The following is a 16970-nucleotide window of genomic DNA, read 5'->3' on the forward strand; positions in this document are numbered from 1 at the left end:
AGTCATGGTTCTTCCATGATTCTGGATGGTAATCCATTACAGATGCAGCTTCCCTCATTGCATTGCAAAAATCTCTGGCATTGGATTGGTCAGTAGATCTCACAGGGCCTACACCCCTGGAGTCTTCAGGGAGATCCACTGATGGCTTTGTCACTGCCTGATTAATGTGTGGTTAAGTTGGCCTTCCCTTGAAGGGGCAACACTGGTTTATTTACCAGAACACATGCCAGCTGATGACTCACATGCTATCTGAACAATATTCTGCCCAATGACCATTAGTATGAAGTTTAAGCGGTATACTGGCTCAGTGGTCAACACTGCTGCCTCACCGTGCCAGGTACCCAGGTTTGATTCCAGCCTTGGATGACCACCTGTGTAGAGTTTGCACATTCTTCCCGTGTCTGCATGGGTCTCCTCTGGGTGCTCCAGTTCCTCCCATAATCCAAAGATGTGCAGGTCAGGTGAATTGGCTATGCTAAATTGTGCACAGTGTTAGGCGCATTCGTCAGGAGTAAATGTGGGGAATGCGTCTAGGTGGGTTATTTTTGGAGGGTTGATGTGGACTTGTTGGGCTGAAGGGCCTGTTTCCATACTGTAGGAAATCTAATCTTAAAAAAAAACACAATTCGAGTGAGAAAAGACATTGATCGTTGATCAGATTTAGTGTAGAAAAATCCGCAATTTGCGGAGGGAGAAGGCTCAGAGACTGTAAGGGAATCTTGATGTGGTAGCAAAATACTGCAAAAACTATTTTTATGCATTTTGCATTTTAAGTGAAGAGCTTCTTTGGCCAGGAACCAATTGACTATGTAAATATTCTACATGACCACATTTAGAGTTGCACTGGAAAGTCAGGTTATGTATAACAAATCACTGGCCTGAAGGAAACTGCTATGAGTTTGCTTGGCAAATTGGATTAAAGATGGATAGCTCTAATCTTCTCAAGCCAAAAGTGTGATTCTGGCATAACATCTCGAAGCCAAAGGTCAAGCAGAGACATAACAATAGCTTGAATTCTGAAATGCAGAGAAAATGAAATAAAACAGATCAGTGAGCAACTGTAGAGACAGAACCGAGATGACATTTCAGGTCATTGGTATCTCCTTAGAATTGAGAGAAGTTAGAAACGCAACAGATTTCACATGAAAGAGGAAGTGGAAGAAGACCAAAAGGCAAAGAAAGAATGGTTGAATACAGAAGAGATTAATTGGTACATATGCTCATCGCCGATATTCAAATAATTCTCAGAATTCAATTTTGAAAAGTTGTATTTGAAGTGCAACATAGTTGTTGGTGATGTATTTTGTTTTATAATAGCCTTCTGTTTAAATTTACATGGTACTTTATTCTGTACAATCTGGTATTGAAAGATGTAGGCAAGCAGTATTCATGAGAAGCTATGCACTCTTTCTGTTTTGTTATCGAATCATTCATCTCATCTTAGGACATCCAGGTGATGTCATGAGCCAATGTATTTATAATAGCTGCTATCCACAATGTTTCAGAATATTTCTGTCTTGTTTTAGATCTGATTTAGATCTGAGTTCATATAGTGCTACCTATTAAAGCTACTGCTCTCCACAATCTGTTATTATCCATGTAGATTCATGAGGATGTATTTGGAATTTTAGTTTCCTGAGAACATTTGTCTTCCAGACTGCTTGGGTTATCAGCATCAGCCATAATATTTTTGCCTCTTTGTCAAAGGATGAAAGGGAAAATCAAAACTTAAAAATCCTGGTCCCCATGCACACCAATTTCCCCTCTTTGTAACTTAAACAGAGCAGTTGACTTATTTAATTTTATTCCGTTGGCATTTAGATATATTGCTTATTGATTCCAAATAGGCTGAAAATACTCACTTTATAATTGATGAGTATGTATTAGCAATTGGGTTTATTTCATACTTCATGTGCTTTTCTCTACAATAATCATTTTTGATACTTTTTGCGCCCAACTTCCTTTGGACTTGTCCTCTACTCAGATATTGTGTGTAATGCTTAGCAAATATTTCCCAACAAATGACAGAGGTGATTATTAAAGTGGTGGTTAGACCTGGGACACTACCCTGAGAAATTCCTGCACTGATGTCATAGAGCTGAAATGATTGATCATTGGCGCCACAATCATCTTCCTTTTTGCCTGGTAGGATTTGAACCAGTGGGCAATTATAACTCTGATTCCTATTGCATCCAATTTTACTAGGGCTCCAAAATGCCATACTTGGTCAAAGTTAAAAATCACACGACAGCAGGTTATAGTCCAACAGGTTTAATTGGAAGCACTAGTTTTCAGAGTGCCACTCCTTCATCAGATGGTTGTGGATGATCCACCTGATGAAGGAGAGTCGGTCCGAAAGCTAGTGCTTCCAACTAAATCTGGTGGACTAGAAACTGGTGTTGTGTGATTTTTAACTTTGTACACCCCAGTCCAACACCAGCATCTCCAAATCATATTTGGCCAAGTGCTTTGATGTCAAGGGCAGTCACTCTCACCTCAACATTGTAGTTTGGTACTTTTGTCTACAATGAGGTCAGGAGCTAAGTGGCCCAAACTGAGCATAAAGTAGCATTCTTTTGCAAGGTGGCACTTAATCCTACTGCCAATGACCCATTGCATCATTTATCTGAATATCCGGAGTGAACTGAAAGGGCACTAATTATCCGGTTTGGATTTGTCCTTCCTTCATGTACAGGACATATGAATTTTATACGGATAGATGCCAGTTTTGTCATTCTACTGGACTAGGGACCATTCTGAAGCACAAGTCTTCAGTACTATTGTTAAAAGGTCCATAGTCTTTGCATTATCCAGCATCTTCAGCCATCTTTTGATGTATACAAAGAATTGAGGTTAAAAACTTGCACCTCTGATGCTAGAGACTTTGGGAGGAGGCAAGGAGGGTGAGGTGATGACAGCAGGTTTCCTTTCTTCAAGGGCATGAATAAATCTGCTGAGTTTTTATGACAATTGACAATGGTTATCTGTTAGATATTATGCTAGCTTTTTAATCTCGATTTTTATTGAATTCAAATTTCACTACCTGGCTTTGTGGAATTCAAACTCACGTCCCCAGAACACTAACCTGATGTTCTGGGTTACTAGAGTAATGCTAGGTTACTACATTAGCACTATGCCATCACCTGTCCTGTGAATGCTTCAACCTTGAATTTGTACTGAAGTGCTGCGTTCTCCCATCGTTCAGATGTAGATATTTGCAGAGCGTCCTTGTGTGAATTGTTTCTTTCAGTGCCATGAGACTTTTATGGGATCTGGAGCCAATGTTGAAGACCCCCAATGCAACTCCCTTCTCACTGTGCTGCCACTTCTGCTTGGTCTGCTGTATTGGTGGGATAAACCATATCCAGAGATAACAATGGTGATCTGTGACATTGTCAGACTTGATTCCGTAAGAGTGATAGACAATATCAATGTAGCTTGATTAGCCTGTGAGACAGGTCTCTCAATTTTGGCACAATCCCTTACATGTTAGTAAGAAGGACTTGGCAGAGTTAATGAGGCTAAAGTTGCTATTGTCATTTCTGGTTCCTAGGTTACTGCCAGATGACCCATCCATTTTTTTTTTAGACTCGTTCTGAGTCAATGTTAGTCAGACTGGGTATCAAGACTCCTCAAGATCTTAGGATAATTGCTGGTCTGATCTTCGAGAAATGGAATAGACTCTTTAAATTCCACCAGATCAGGTGACCCATGGATTAACCTCTCATCTCAAAAACAGCACTCCAATCAATGCAGCATTTCCTGAGTTATCATTGCAGTGTCAAGTTATTACATGTATCCCAAGTCAAAGCTGAAACTTGATTTCAGAATTAGTTCCTCCTTGTCTCAGGTGAGCCAAGTAATTGAGTCAAGAAAATCCTTAAGCTTCACTCACACTATGTTGTCAGGTCACACAGGTCTGACAATATGGACACACATGGATAGAACAGAGGGCTTTTCTCGAGCCTGCTGTCTGCTACTTTACACTGCTTTATTTACAAGAAATAATTCTAAACAAAAGTCTAGAAACTTGCATGAGCACATGGACAAATATTAGCCTTTTGGCCACTTTGCAGTGCAGCTTGAATGTGAATAAACTAATATGTATTCACACTGTTAAATAATATGGTAAACTCATTTTGTGCTGGCACCTTATCAAAAACCCAAACAGTGTGGTAATCTTAATCAAACAACTGCATGGACATGTTCGTAAATGTTGACAAGAAGGTTTTCTGAGGCCGATATTATAGTTCCAGTTAGAATGTAACAATCTTGTGCTCAGCAATATACTTCAATATCTACTGGATATTGTTTCTATTTTTAATGGTTTATTGCTGCTGTAACAATGCCTTATTGGTTTGGCTCACTTTTGGGCAGTGGGCCATGGAGATCAATGCTCAATTTGTGGCCCATATTATTTCCTGCCCATTATGATTAATACAGTGTCAAAATGAACATCAATTATGCATTGGAAAATTGAGCTAATCGTAAGCTCTTTCGAACAATTTTTCTCTTTTTGCAACACTTAAAAACAGTAGTTGTAGTCTTTAAAAGCTGCAGATTCTGACAAAACCCCTTTTCGCTCCTCCTCCTCCCCTCTTCTTTGGCAATCCCGCAGGATTGAGGATGACTTCCTTCAATCCAATCCAGATGAGTTCTGATATGGTTGAGAAATCTATATGTGATCTGTGGGCTCTGTCACAAATCGAGATGGGGTGAAAGTTTGGGCAGATGAATTGTTTGGAGGTTTGTCCCCTGTCTTTGATGCTTTAATTTCACACTGGCATGTTATCAATGAAATACCTCAATGTGTTTGCCACATCCCCAAATGAACCTTCTTCAAGCTCTCCTGAGTTGCTAGATATGTCTTACTTTTTTAACCAACACATTGACAATATTTCTAAAGCATTTCTGCTGCCACAACCAGGTTCTGAATAAAGATGTTGCTTCGAAAGTCTGGTATCAGGCAAGTAAATGATGAATCCTGTCCAGCAGAGCTGGTTTAGAGTGACTGATGCCTCAATGTTGGGCATATTGAGTTGGGAGAGGATGCTGTCTTGCTATAGCACTGGAAACACTTGTGAGGCACCACTTCTGCTATTTTTCAAGTGCTTTGAGATGTCTGGTGTCAATTGCCCAAGTCTATCAAGCATATTAGAGCATGGGGACCCTTGGACCATGAAAGTACTGTAAACCGTGACCGTCAAAGTACAGTATTGATAAATGTTTGTGCCTTTAAATTACGTCTCAAACATAACATTAATCACCTCAAAGCAGCATAGCTTCCAAGAACAATTTTAAAGAAAGACCAACATAGATAATTAATTTAGTAAATAGCCTGGCTGTTTTAAATTTAGCAAACCACCAAATCAATGCTGAATGGGGACATTCTTCTAATAGTAGTTGAATGAAACTTTTTAACCTTTAATATTTGTATTTTAGAATGATCAGCTCTCTTCAGTTTAAATATTGTCACCTTTATTTGTTCAGAAACACTCGGCAATTTATTTTAGGTTGGTTAATTGTTTTGTTAAAATGACAGGCAATGGAGTGTAGCATGCATAAATTAAGTGTCAACGTATTTTTACTGGCAAATTTATATCGCTATAGGCAAGAAATCAGTTTGTCTAGTACTGGACATTATTTATATTTTTGCTCTTTTTGGTGCTTAGTTTGTGTAGCTGTTGCTGACCAGGTTCAGGGTACTGTCCCTTTCTTGGAACTGATGAACCCAAAGCCCATGTGATACTCAGCTTTAGACCTTATGGAGATGACTTTGATGGCACAGCCATTAAGACATAAAGAGGTAGGTATTTATCTGAAGGGAAATAACTGCCACAACTCTAAAAATTCAGCTTTTTTTTGAATAACAAGTGTTGCATCAACTTTTTTTCCCAACATTTTATGAGTCTTTTGAACTATAAACATTAAAATGCATTTGTTCTTTTTAGGTGTCAGTCAATGAGAGAACAGCACTTCACTGGTACGATAAATGACAAGCTCTAAAACACATACACAAAGGCTTTTAAATGACAATCTGTAGTATCTGACAAGTGCTGTCTCTATCTTATGGCTTTCTAGATTACAATATGTCATTAGCTATAAGCCCAGTGATGGACATTATTTATGCTTTTGCTCTTTTTGATGCTCAGTGATTGTTCCCTCAGGAACCTATATCTTTCAGTCATGAATAATGAAGACTTTACTCCCTTCAATCTGATAATGTTCACACAAAGTCAGATACCAATCCTAGTCAAAGTTCATGATGCCATTTTAAGGAAAGAAACTATCTTAAAATAAATTAATTACAGGAAAGAAATTGGTGCAGGGTCATCAGTCAGTCTGAGTTTGATTTTTTTTATTATGAGAGGTAATAAGAGATATGGAGAAAAGGTGGTATGTGATGTCAATTGCATTTTCATTTTGTTTTAGTTAGTTACAAATGGTAGGTATTAGCTAGAAATCCAGTGGTTTTCTGCTAAGTATGAACAAACTTAAACTGTAGTTGCTGGTTAGAAGGTACATGTGTACAACATGTATCTCTGTAAATAAAAGCTTAATAAATTGTCTAACAATTGGTTCAGGTTCCATCCATCATTTCTGCAATAGTAATGCAAAGTAGCAGAGAATGTGCCTTAAAAATCATGGTTTGGAACTAGAAATAAACAAATTCACACACAAAGTTAAAATCCTGATGACTTTATTGAAAATGGCAGAAATATTGGAAAATATGAAATTCTGAAGCAGTTGACAGGATTGAAACTGAGAGATTGTTCCTCCTGACACATAAATCTGGAACATGAGGAAATTGTCATTCACGACTGAGTAAAGAAGAAATTTCTGATACAAGTAGTTATGAGCCTTCAGAATTTTGTATCCCAGAAGACTCTGCATACTCTATTATTAAATATATTTTCAGATAAGAGAGACAGGTCTCTCAGGGAAGTCCCTCTCAGAATCAAGCAATCAGTTGGCAGAAAAGCAAATTTGAAGCCAAAGGTCAGCCATGATTGAATCGAATTTGCCAGCATTTATTGTCCATCTGTCATTCCTGAGATGGTGTTAGTGAGCTGCCTCCTTGAACTGCTGCTGTCCATGTGTTGCAAGGAAACCCACAATGCAGAAGTTCTAAGATTTTGACTCAGTGACATTGAAGAGACAAGTTTAAATTGTTCAGGTGTGGTTACACTGTCATTTCTGAGTCTAAGGCACACCATCAGCTGAACAATGAAATACACATCTGGGTAATGATCAACTGCAGAGAAAACAAGGTCCAATTTTGTGTTTTTGCTTCCTGTAAAAAAGTAAAATAAGTATATTTGAGAGCTGGATCCTGTCAGCTTTACAATGCTGCTGGTTTGGACTTCACAAAGGAACAAAATTAATGAATTCTCTGAATGAAATTGCTCTTTAAATGTCTAAAGTATACTCAGTCTTTAATAAGGTGATTATCAAGGATTGAAAGATATGTGGTAAGAATAGAAATATTTTCATCCTACATTTGATTGACCTGTCGACCAGATTTAGACTTTTCAATAATAGCAAACCAGGGCAAAATGGTTATTTTGGAAAACACCGTGGTGACATGGTACTGTCACTTAGCAAAATCCCAAATTGCCTTTTTGGTCTGTATGATAATCCTCTTGAATCATAGAAAAGCAACAGCACAGAAAATAGTCATTCAGCCTGTTACATCTATACTGACTCTGTGCAAAACCAGCTGATCTGGAATCACTCGTACTTTTTCCGTTTAGTCCAGCATTGTTTTCATTCTCTGATAGTGATGCAATTCTCTTTTGAGAAACCATGATCAAAGTGTACTCCATCATACTCTGGGGCAATGCATTTTTAGTTCTTTATTATTCACTGGATAAAAAAGCTGTCTTTTATGTCATGAATGCTTCTGTTGCCAGGATCTTAATTCTGTGTTGTCTGAATTGTGAACCTTTTGTTGATTGGATCTGTTTTTAAGTCTAGAATCAGGCCAGACCCTTGTGATTTTTAATACCTGCATCAAGTACAGTTGCAGCTAATCTGCAGTGGATGCTGTTGTGATTCTGAAAAGCTGTAAAATTGTGTGTAATGACCATGTGAGTACCATCAGTGATATTTTGAAATCATGCCATCCAAAATAATTGCAAAGCACTTTAACTCTGCCTCCAGCTGTCAGAGATAGCATTGCTGAAATTTCTGGCTGGACCAAGCTGATGTATCCGTCAGCTATCTAATTCATGTAAGAACTGCCAATTGACTAAGGTTGCTGATGGTTTTGAATGAACCAGATGTCTAAAGGTTCAAGACTGTGACCAGGACCACCTCTGTGGTGGCAGTTTACTGCATGGTAGGATTCCAGAAGCAAACTGTGCTATTTTGATTCTAAGTTTGAAAACAGTTTTTACCCGTGATATAAAGTAGTTGTCCTTCAACCGGTAGGGCTGGCTCCCTCTGATGCACTTAGCTGTCATTGCTCCCTGCAACATTTTGCTCATTCGACAATAAGCACTTGAGTTTTCGATGTCTCATTTTAATGTTGCATATGGCAGTTTTGTCACCAAAAGATTTGGGCAAAAAAAACTTTCTCAGTGCTGAAATTAGCATGAAATACAAGATTATTTCCATTGTAAAATATCCTCCATTGCTCAGCACTCATTTTCTGCAAGTTGCCTATTTACAAGAGTGAGAACTCATGCTGAAGGGCATTCCAGTGAGGATCTCAGGAATTAGCATCTGTGGTTGCTAGCACCTCATTTGAATCATTCCTGCCTCTTTTAACAAGAGCTCTTCATTTCCTCATTGAAACCTAGTGTGTGTGGGAAGTTGATTCATTTTCAAACATCCAACAGCATAGAACATAGAATGTAGACCAGTGCAACACCAATCAGGCCCTTCAGCCCACAATGTTGTGCCGAGCATTTATCTTAATCTAAGATCACCTAATCTACACACTGCTCAATTTAATGCTGTCCGTGTGCTTGTCCAGCAGTCCCTTAAATGTCCCTAATGTCTCTGACTCACTACCACCACTGGCAGTGCATTCCACGCATCCATCACTCTCTGCATAAAGAAACTACCTCTGACATCTCCCCTAAACTTTGCTCCAATTGCCTTAACATTATGACCCTCATGACTGCCATTTCAATCCTGGAGAAAAGTCTCTGGCTATCTATTCTATCTATGCCTCTCATTATCTTGTACACCACCATCAAGTCACCTCTCTTCCATCTTCTCTCCAGTCTGAAAAGCCCCAGCTCACTCAATCTCTCTTCGTGAGACAGGACTTCCAATCCAGCAGCATCATGGTAAATCTCCTCTGTACACTTTCTAAAACATCTACATCCTTCCTATAATGTGGTGACCAGAACTGGTCACAATAGTCCAAATGTGGTCTAACTAGGATTTTCTAGAGCTGCAGCAAAACCTCATGGCCCTTAAACTCAATTCCCCTGTTAATGAAAGCCAAAACACCATACACCTTCTTAACAACTCTATTAACTTGGGTGACAACTTTGAGAGATCTGTGAACATGGACCCCAAGATCCCACTGTTCCTCCACGCTGCCAAGAATCCTGTCTTTAACCCTGTATTCAGCATTCAAATTTGACCTTCCAAAATGAATCACTTCACAATTATCCAGGTTGAACTCCATCTGCCATAGCTCTACATCCTGTGAATGTCTTGTTGCAGCCAGCAACAGCCCTCGAGATTATCTACAACACCGCCGACTTTTGTGTCATTGGCAAACTTACTAATCCACCGTTCCGCTTCTTCATCCAAGTTATTCATATGAACTACAAAGAGCAGAGGCCCAAGAATGGATCCCTGCAAGACACCACTAGTCACTGACCTCCTGACGGAATACTTTCCATCCACTAACACTTGTCTTCTTTTGACCAGCCAAGTCTGTATCCAGACAGCCATATCTCCTAACTTTCGTAATGAGTATACCATATGGAACCTTATCAAATGCCTTACTGAAATCCATATACACCACATCCACTGCTCAACCTTCATCACATCTTCAAATAACTCAATAAGGCTTGTGAGGCATGACCTATCCCTCACAAAACCATGCTGACTATCTTTAATCAAACTATGATTTTCCAAATAGTCACAAATCCAGTCTGTCAGAATGCTTTCCAGTTCCTTGCTTACCACGGATGTAAGACTGACTGGGTTGTAATTCTCAGGGATTTCCCTATTGCCTTTCATGAAAAGAGAAACACCGTTCACCTCCCTCCAATCATCTGGTACTATTCCTGTGGAGAGTGAGGATGCAAAGATCATCGTCAGAGGTGCAGAGGTCTCATTCATCGCTTCCCGTAGTAGCCTTAGAAAAATCTGGTCCGGCCTTGGGAACTTATCTATCTTGACCTGGTTTAATCTGGTAACAGAAATTGCAAACTTGCCCTGGTTTCTACAAGTGACCTATACTAAAAAGGAACACAATATTGTGTATCATTGATCTAAAAAAAAGGCTTTTCAGCTCACCTTAGCAAAAAGGAACTTCAGCTATTGTTGATTGCTTTAGTTGGAGTTAAATTCTATTAGGAAATTTATTATATGACATACATGCTGTTAAAGGCTAAACATTGCAACTAATTGTACATTGCCTGTAGTTTATACTAAGCAACTTGATACTGGATCAATTGACTCAATCTAGTTTGCATGTCATCTGGGAAATGAAATCAATCTGCCACTGGGCAAACTTCAAACAGCAGCTGACACAGGTAACATAGAGACTGCCAATTCCTATAAAGTTTGCTTTTACTTATTTGTGTGATTTAATGAACTTTCTCCTTCAACAAGGTTTGCAACATTGCTTTATAAAAATAAGTCACAGCAAATTGTGAAAAAAGGAAAATGCAGAAACATTCAGCATGCAAAAGTATGATTTACAATAAGACTTTTGTTTCAAGTATCTAACATCTTCAGAGTTCTGCTGAATAATTTTGTTGTTGACCGTTTATTTTTCCAGAGGCTGGATGCGTGTTTCCAACATTTTTGCCATCCTGTTAGAAGTATCACTACTGGGCAAAGGATTAATTTCCATCTCGAGTGTTAGTATTTTCAAATGTAAGATACCCTCTGTTTGACATCAGTGCTGTTGAATGAAAGCAAAGAAGTGTAACCTTCATCACTTATGTATCATATTGTAATTTCTTTGTCAGCGTATGGGCTAAAACAGGTAGTAGCTCGTTGAGAGCAAGTAGAAGAGTGAAATTTGCATTGCCAGGCAGACAGCATGCTCTCTGTCACAACACTGGAGCAGAACAAGTAGGAAGAGAGAGAGCCTCTAAACACAGGTAGCTAGGAAGCTGTCTAGACAGACATTAAGAAGATGGAGGGAGCAGGCAGCAATTCTCTGTGACTAGTTCTGAGGTCCTCAAGTCAGTGCAGCAAGAAGATTAATGATCTTACACAAATGGTCAAGGGCAGGGAATCAATTTTCAAATGCTGCTTCCTTATAAATGAGCCGCCAGAATTAAACACTACTCAATTCACAATCCAGTCTCCTTTCCTGTACTTACCAACATTGTCAAGTACGTATCACACCTCATATTGAAAGTCTTACCCTTCCCCCTACAAGTATTAAAAACCCATCTCTCAGGTTGTACATACTATCAGCTATTTAACTACAACAGACATTTCAACCAAAAACATTTCAGCACTCTAATTTCCCTGATTATTGCAGGACACTATAGAACATAACCAAGACTAAAAGGGGACAAGCATGGCTGCATGTGCTCTAGTCCACGGGATGATAGTACTGGCAATCCTTGATGTAACCAAGAGTGAGATGTGGTTGTTTTTGGGCTGAAATTATAGCAGATGGTGATATATACCTTGTAAATCAACCGTCAATCATCCTCATTCCATTGTTAACATACACTTCTTGCTTCCCCACTTCACTCACAATAACCATGCTTCTCTCGTTTCAGAGACCCAAGACTTGCCACTTAGCTAGACATTAGTGCAAGTGCTTAAAGTACAATAAAAGCAGGAGATTGAAGATGATGAAACCTTGTTAAAAGATTCTGCATTCAACAGTATAGATACTGACACTGTGTTCTTTAGACTCTAGCATCTAGGCAGGATCTGCATAAGATGAGTCAATAGATATGAATGGCCTGCAGTCAAGATTAGAGTGATGCTGGAAAAGCACAGCAGGTCAGGCAGCATCCGAGGAGCAGGAGAATCGATGTTTCGGGCAAAAGCCCTTCATCAGAAATGGCTGCAGCCAGTTATAGACAGTAAAGGGCTGAAAATGTGTTGCTGGAAAAGCACAGCAGGTCAGGCAGCATCCAGGGAGCAGGATAATCGACATTTCAGGCATGAGCCCTTCTTCAAGAAATTTCCTGAAGAAGGGCTCATGCTCGAAACATCAATTCTCCTGCTCCCTGGATGCTGCCTGACCTGCTGTGCTTTTCCAGCAACACATTTTCAGCTCTGATCTCCAGCATCTGCAGTCCTCACTTTCTCATAGACAGTAAAGGGTCGTGCAGGTCCCAGCTCCTCGGAGGATGTATCACATCCAGGTTGTTTAGCAAGTTCAGATGATGTCTTCATGGTGGCAATTTTTAACTATTGTACCATTAAAAAAAATCTTCTATCCAATCATAATTAAGAAAACTGATGAAAACTCATCATCAAATTAAAAGCAATGTATCCATCTTTCAATTGTGAAACATTCTAAATGCAGGTGACCAAAGGAAAAAATTAATATGACGTGATGCTTGATATGATGTGAAAATTCAAGCACACAAAACAAACAAGGAACAAAGACAATTTACAGCTCAGGAACAGGCCCTTCGGCACTCCAAGCCTGAGCCTATCCAAATGCACTGTCTAAACCTGTCAGTCAATTCCTTAGCATTTGTATCCCTCTGCTCTCCACCTACTCATGCATCTGTCCAGATGCATCTTAAGTGAATCTAAGATGCTTGCCTCTACCACCTCTGCTGGCAACGCATTCCAAATGCCCACCATCCTCTGTGTAAAGTACTTGCCACCTGTATCCCCCTTAAACTTTCCACCTTTCACCTTGAAAGTATGACCCCTCATTATTGAATCCTTCATCCTGGGAAAAAAACTTGTCTCTATCCACCCTGTCTATACCCTTTATGATTTTGTAAACCTCAGTCAGGCCCACCGCTCCCACCCGTCCCCCCACCCAATCACAATCTCTTTTTTTCTAGTGAAAATGAACCTAACCTACTCAGCCTCTCTTCACAGCTAGCATCTTCCATACTAGGCAACATCCTCATAAACCTTCTCTGCACCCTCTCCAAAGCGTCCACATCCTTTAGGTAATGTGGGCAGCACAGTGGCACAGTGGTTAGCACTGCTGCCTCACAGCGCCTGAGATCCGGGTTCAATTCCCGACTCAGGCGACTGACTGTGTGGAGTTTGCACGTTCTCCCCGTGTCTGCGTGGGTTTCCTCCGGGTGCTCCGGTTTCCTCCCACAGTCCAAAAATGTGCGGGTCAGGTGAATTGGCCATGCTAAATTGCCCGTAGTGTTAGTTAGGGGTAAAATGTAAGGGTATGGGTGGGTTGCCTGTTTCCACACTAAGTCTAATCTAATCAGAACTATACACAATATTTGAAAAGCGGCCGAACCAATGTCGTGTACAGTTTTAACATGACTTGCCAGCTTTTATACTCAATCCCCAAACAATGAAGGCAAGCATATTATATGCCTTATTGACCACTCTATCCACCTGTGCAGCAACCTTCAGGGTACAATGGACCTGCGCTCCCAGATCTCTCTGCCCATCAACTTTTCCCAAGGCTCTTCCATTCATTGTATAATTCGCTCTAGAATTAGACTTGCCTAAATGCATCACCTCATATTTGTCTGGATTGAAAGCAATCTGCTACTTTTCCACCCAAATCTCCAGTCTATCTATATCCTCTTGTATTCTCTGACAGTCCCTTATGCTTTCTGCTACTCCACCAATATTTGTGTCATTTGCAAACTTGCTGATCATACCAACAGTGCCCTCTTCTAGCTCATTTATGTATATTACAAACGAAAGTGCCCCAATACTGACCCCTGTGGAACACCACTGGTCACCTTTCTCCAGTTCAAGAAACTCCCTTCAACTACTACTCTCTGTCTCCTGTTGCTCAACTGGTTCTTTTGCCTGAAATGTCGATTTTACTGCTCCTCGGATGCTGCCTGAATTGCTGTGCTCTTCCAGCACCACTAATCCAGAATCCAGTTCTTTATCCATCTAGCTAGAACACCTTGCACACCATGTGACTTCACTTTCTCCATTAGTCGACAATGAATAACCTTATCAAACACCTTACTAAAGTCTATGTATATGACATCAACAGCCCTTCCTTCACCTAACAACTTGGTCACTTCCTTGAAGAACTCTATTAAGTTAGTAAGGCACAATCTCCCCCCATGCAAAAACCTATGTTGCCTATACTGATAAGCTCATTGTTTTCTCAATATAAATAGATCCTATCTCTCAGTACCCTCTCCAGCAACTTCCCCACCACCGACGTCAGGCTTACTGGTCTGTAATTACCCGGAATACCCCTTCTACCCTTCTTGGTAAAAACAATGACTGCAGATGCTGTAAACCAGATTCTGGATTAGTGGTGCTGGAAAAGCACAGCAGTTCAGGCAGCATCTGAGGAGCAGGAAAATTGACATTTCGGGCAAAAGCCCTTCATCAGGAATACAGGCAGAGTGCCAGAAAGGTGGAGAGATAAATGAGAGGAGGGTGGGGGTGAGGAGAAAGTAGCATAGAGTACAATTGATGAGTGCGGGTGGGGATAAAGGTGATAGATCAGGGAGGAGGCTGGGAGAAGGCAGCAAGGAGTACAAAGGGTGGATGGGAGTGGGATGATGGTGATAGGAGTGAGAGGAGGGTGGAGTGGATCGGTGGAAAAGAAGATAAGCAGGTATGACAAGTCATGGGGACAGTGCTGAGCTGGAAGTTTGGAACTGGGGTGAGGTGGGGGAAGGGGAAATGAGGAAACTGTTGAACTCCACATCGATGCCCTGGGGTTGAGGTGTTCCGAGGCGGAAAATGAGGCATTCTTCCTCTAGGCAATGAGTGGTGAGGGAGGGGCGGTGAAGGAGGCCCAGGACCTCTATGTCCTTGGCAGAGTGGAGGGGGATTTAAAATGTTCGGCCACAGGGCGGTGTGGTTGATTGGTGCGGGTGTCCCAGAGATGTTCCCTAAAGCACTCTGCTCAGAGGCGTCCAGTCTCCCCAATGTAGAGGAGACTGTATCGGCAGCAATGGATACAATAAATGATATTGGTGGATGTGCAGGTAAAACTTTGATGGATGTGGAAGGCTCCTTTAGGGCCTTGGATGGAGGTGAGGGAGGAGATGTGGGCACATGTTTTGCAATTCCTGCGGTGGCAGGGGAAGGTGCCAGGGTGGGAGGGTAGGTTGTTGGGCGTGCACCTGACTAGGTAGTCACGGAGGGAACGGTCTTTGCAGAAGGTGGAAAGGGTGGGAAGGGATATATATCTCTGGTAGTGGGGTCCGTTTGGAGGTGGCGGAAATGTCGGCAGGTGATTTGGTTTATGCGAAGGTTGGTTGGGTGGAAGGTAAGCACCAGGGGGGTTCTGTCCTTGTTACGGTTGGAGGGGTAGGGTCTGAGGACAGAGGTTCGGAATGTGGATGAGGGCATCTTTAACCACATGGGAAGGGAAATTGTGGTCTCTAAAGAAGGAGGCCATCTGGTGTGTTCTGTGGTGGAACCAGTTCTCCTGGCAGCAAATACTGCAGAGACGGACGAATTGGGAATACAGGATGGCATTTTGCAGGAGGTAGGATGGGAAGAGGTGTATTCCAGGTCGCTGTGAGAGTCGGTGGGTTTGTAAAAAATGTCAGTGTCAAGTCGGTTGTCATTAATGGAGATGGAGAGGTCCAGGAAGGGGAGGGAGGTGTCAGAGATGGTCCAGGTAAATTTAAGGTCAGGGTGAAATGAGTTGGTGAAGTTGATGAATTGCTCAACCTCCTTGCGGGAGCACGAGGTGGCCCCAATGCAATCATCAATGTAAAGGAGGAAAAGGTGGGGAGTGGTGCAGGTGTATTAAGGAAGATGGACTGTTCTACATAGCCAACAAAGAGATAGCCAAAGCTGGGACCCATACGGGTGCCCATGGCTTCTACCCTTCTTGTACAGGGGGACAACATGAGCAACCTTCCAGTCCTCCGGCACCTCACCTGTATTTAAGAATTCCACAAAGATATCTGTCAGGACCCCAGCTATTTCCTCTCTCACCTCCCTCAGCAACCTGGGATAGATCCCATCCGGTCCTGGGGATTTGTCCTCCTTAATGTCCAGCAAATGAATGACAATGAGAAGAGGGACAATTAATACAGAACTGAAATGTTATATCTGAATGCATGCAATATGAGGAATAAGGTAAATGAGCTTGTGGCGCAGAACCAAATTGGCAGGTACAACATGGTGGGCTTCATGGAGACGTGACTGCAAGGGGACCAGGATTGGGAGTTGAAGATTCAAAGATATGCATCCCATGGAAAAGATAGGCAGGTAGGCAGTGGGGGTAGGGTTGTTTTTATAGCAAGAAATGAATTTAAATCAATAGCAATGAATAAGGTAGGGTCAGATGGTATAGAATCTGTGTGGGTAGAATGGAGGAATCACAAAGTTAAAAAAAAATAGTGCAAGTAATGTACATGCCTCCGAATAGTAGTCAGGAGCTGGGGAGCACGATACACAAGGAGACAGAAAAGATACATCGGAAAGGCGAAAATACAGTGATCATGGAGGATTTCAATATGCAGGTGGACTGGGAAAATCAGGCTTTTTGGAGCAGCTTACGGTGGAGCCCACAAGGGAACAGGCAATACTAGATTTAGGGTTATATAATGAAGCAGACTTGAAAAGGGAGCTTAAGGTGAAGAAAACCTGAGGAGGCAGTCATCATAATATGATTGAATTTACTCCGCAATTTGAAAGGGAGA

Source organism: Hemiscyllium ocellatum, chromosome 2 (genome assembly GCF_020745735.1).
Source record: "Hemiscyllium ocellatum isolate sHemOce1 chromosome 2, sHemOce1.pat.X.cur, whole genome shotgun sequence".
In the NCBI taxonomy this organism is placed as follows: Eukaryota; Metazoa; Chordata; class Chondrichthyes; order Orectolobiformes; family Hemiscylliidae; genus Hemiscyllium; species Hemiscyllium ocellatum.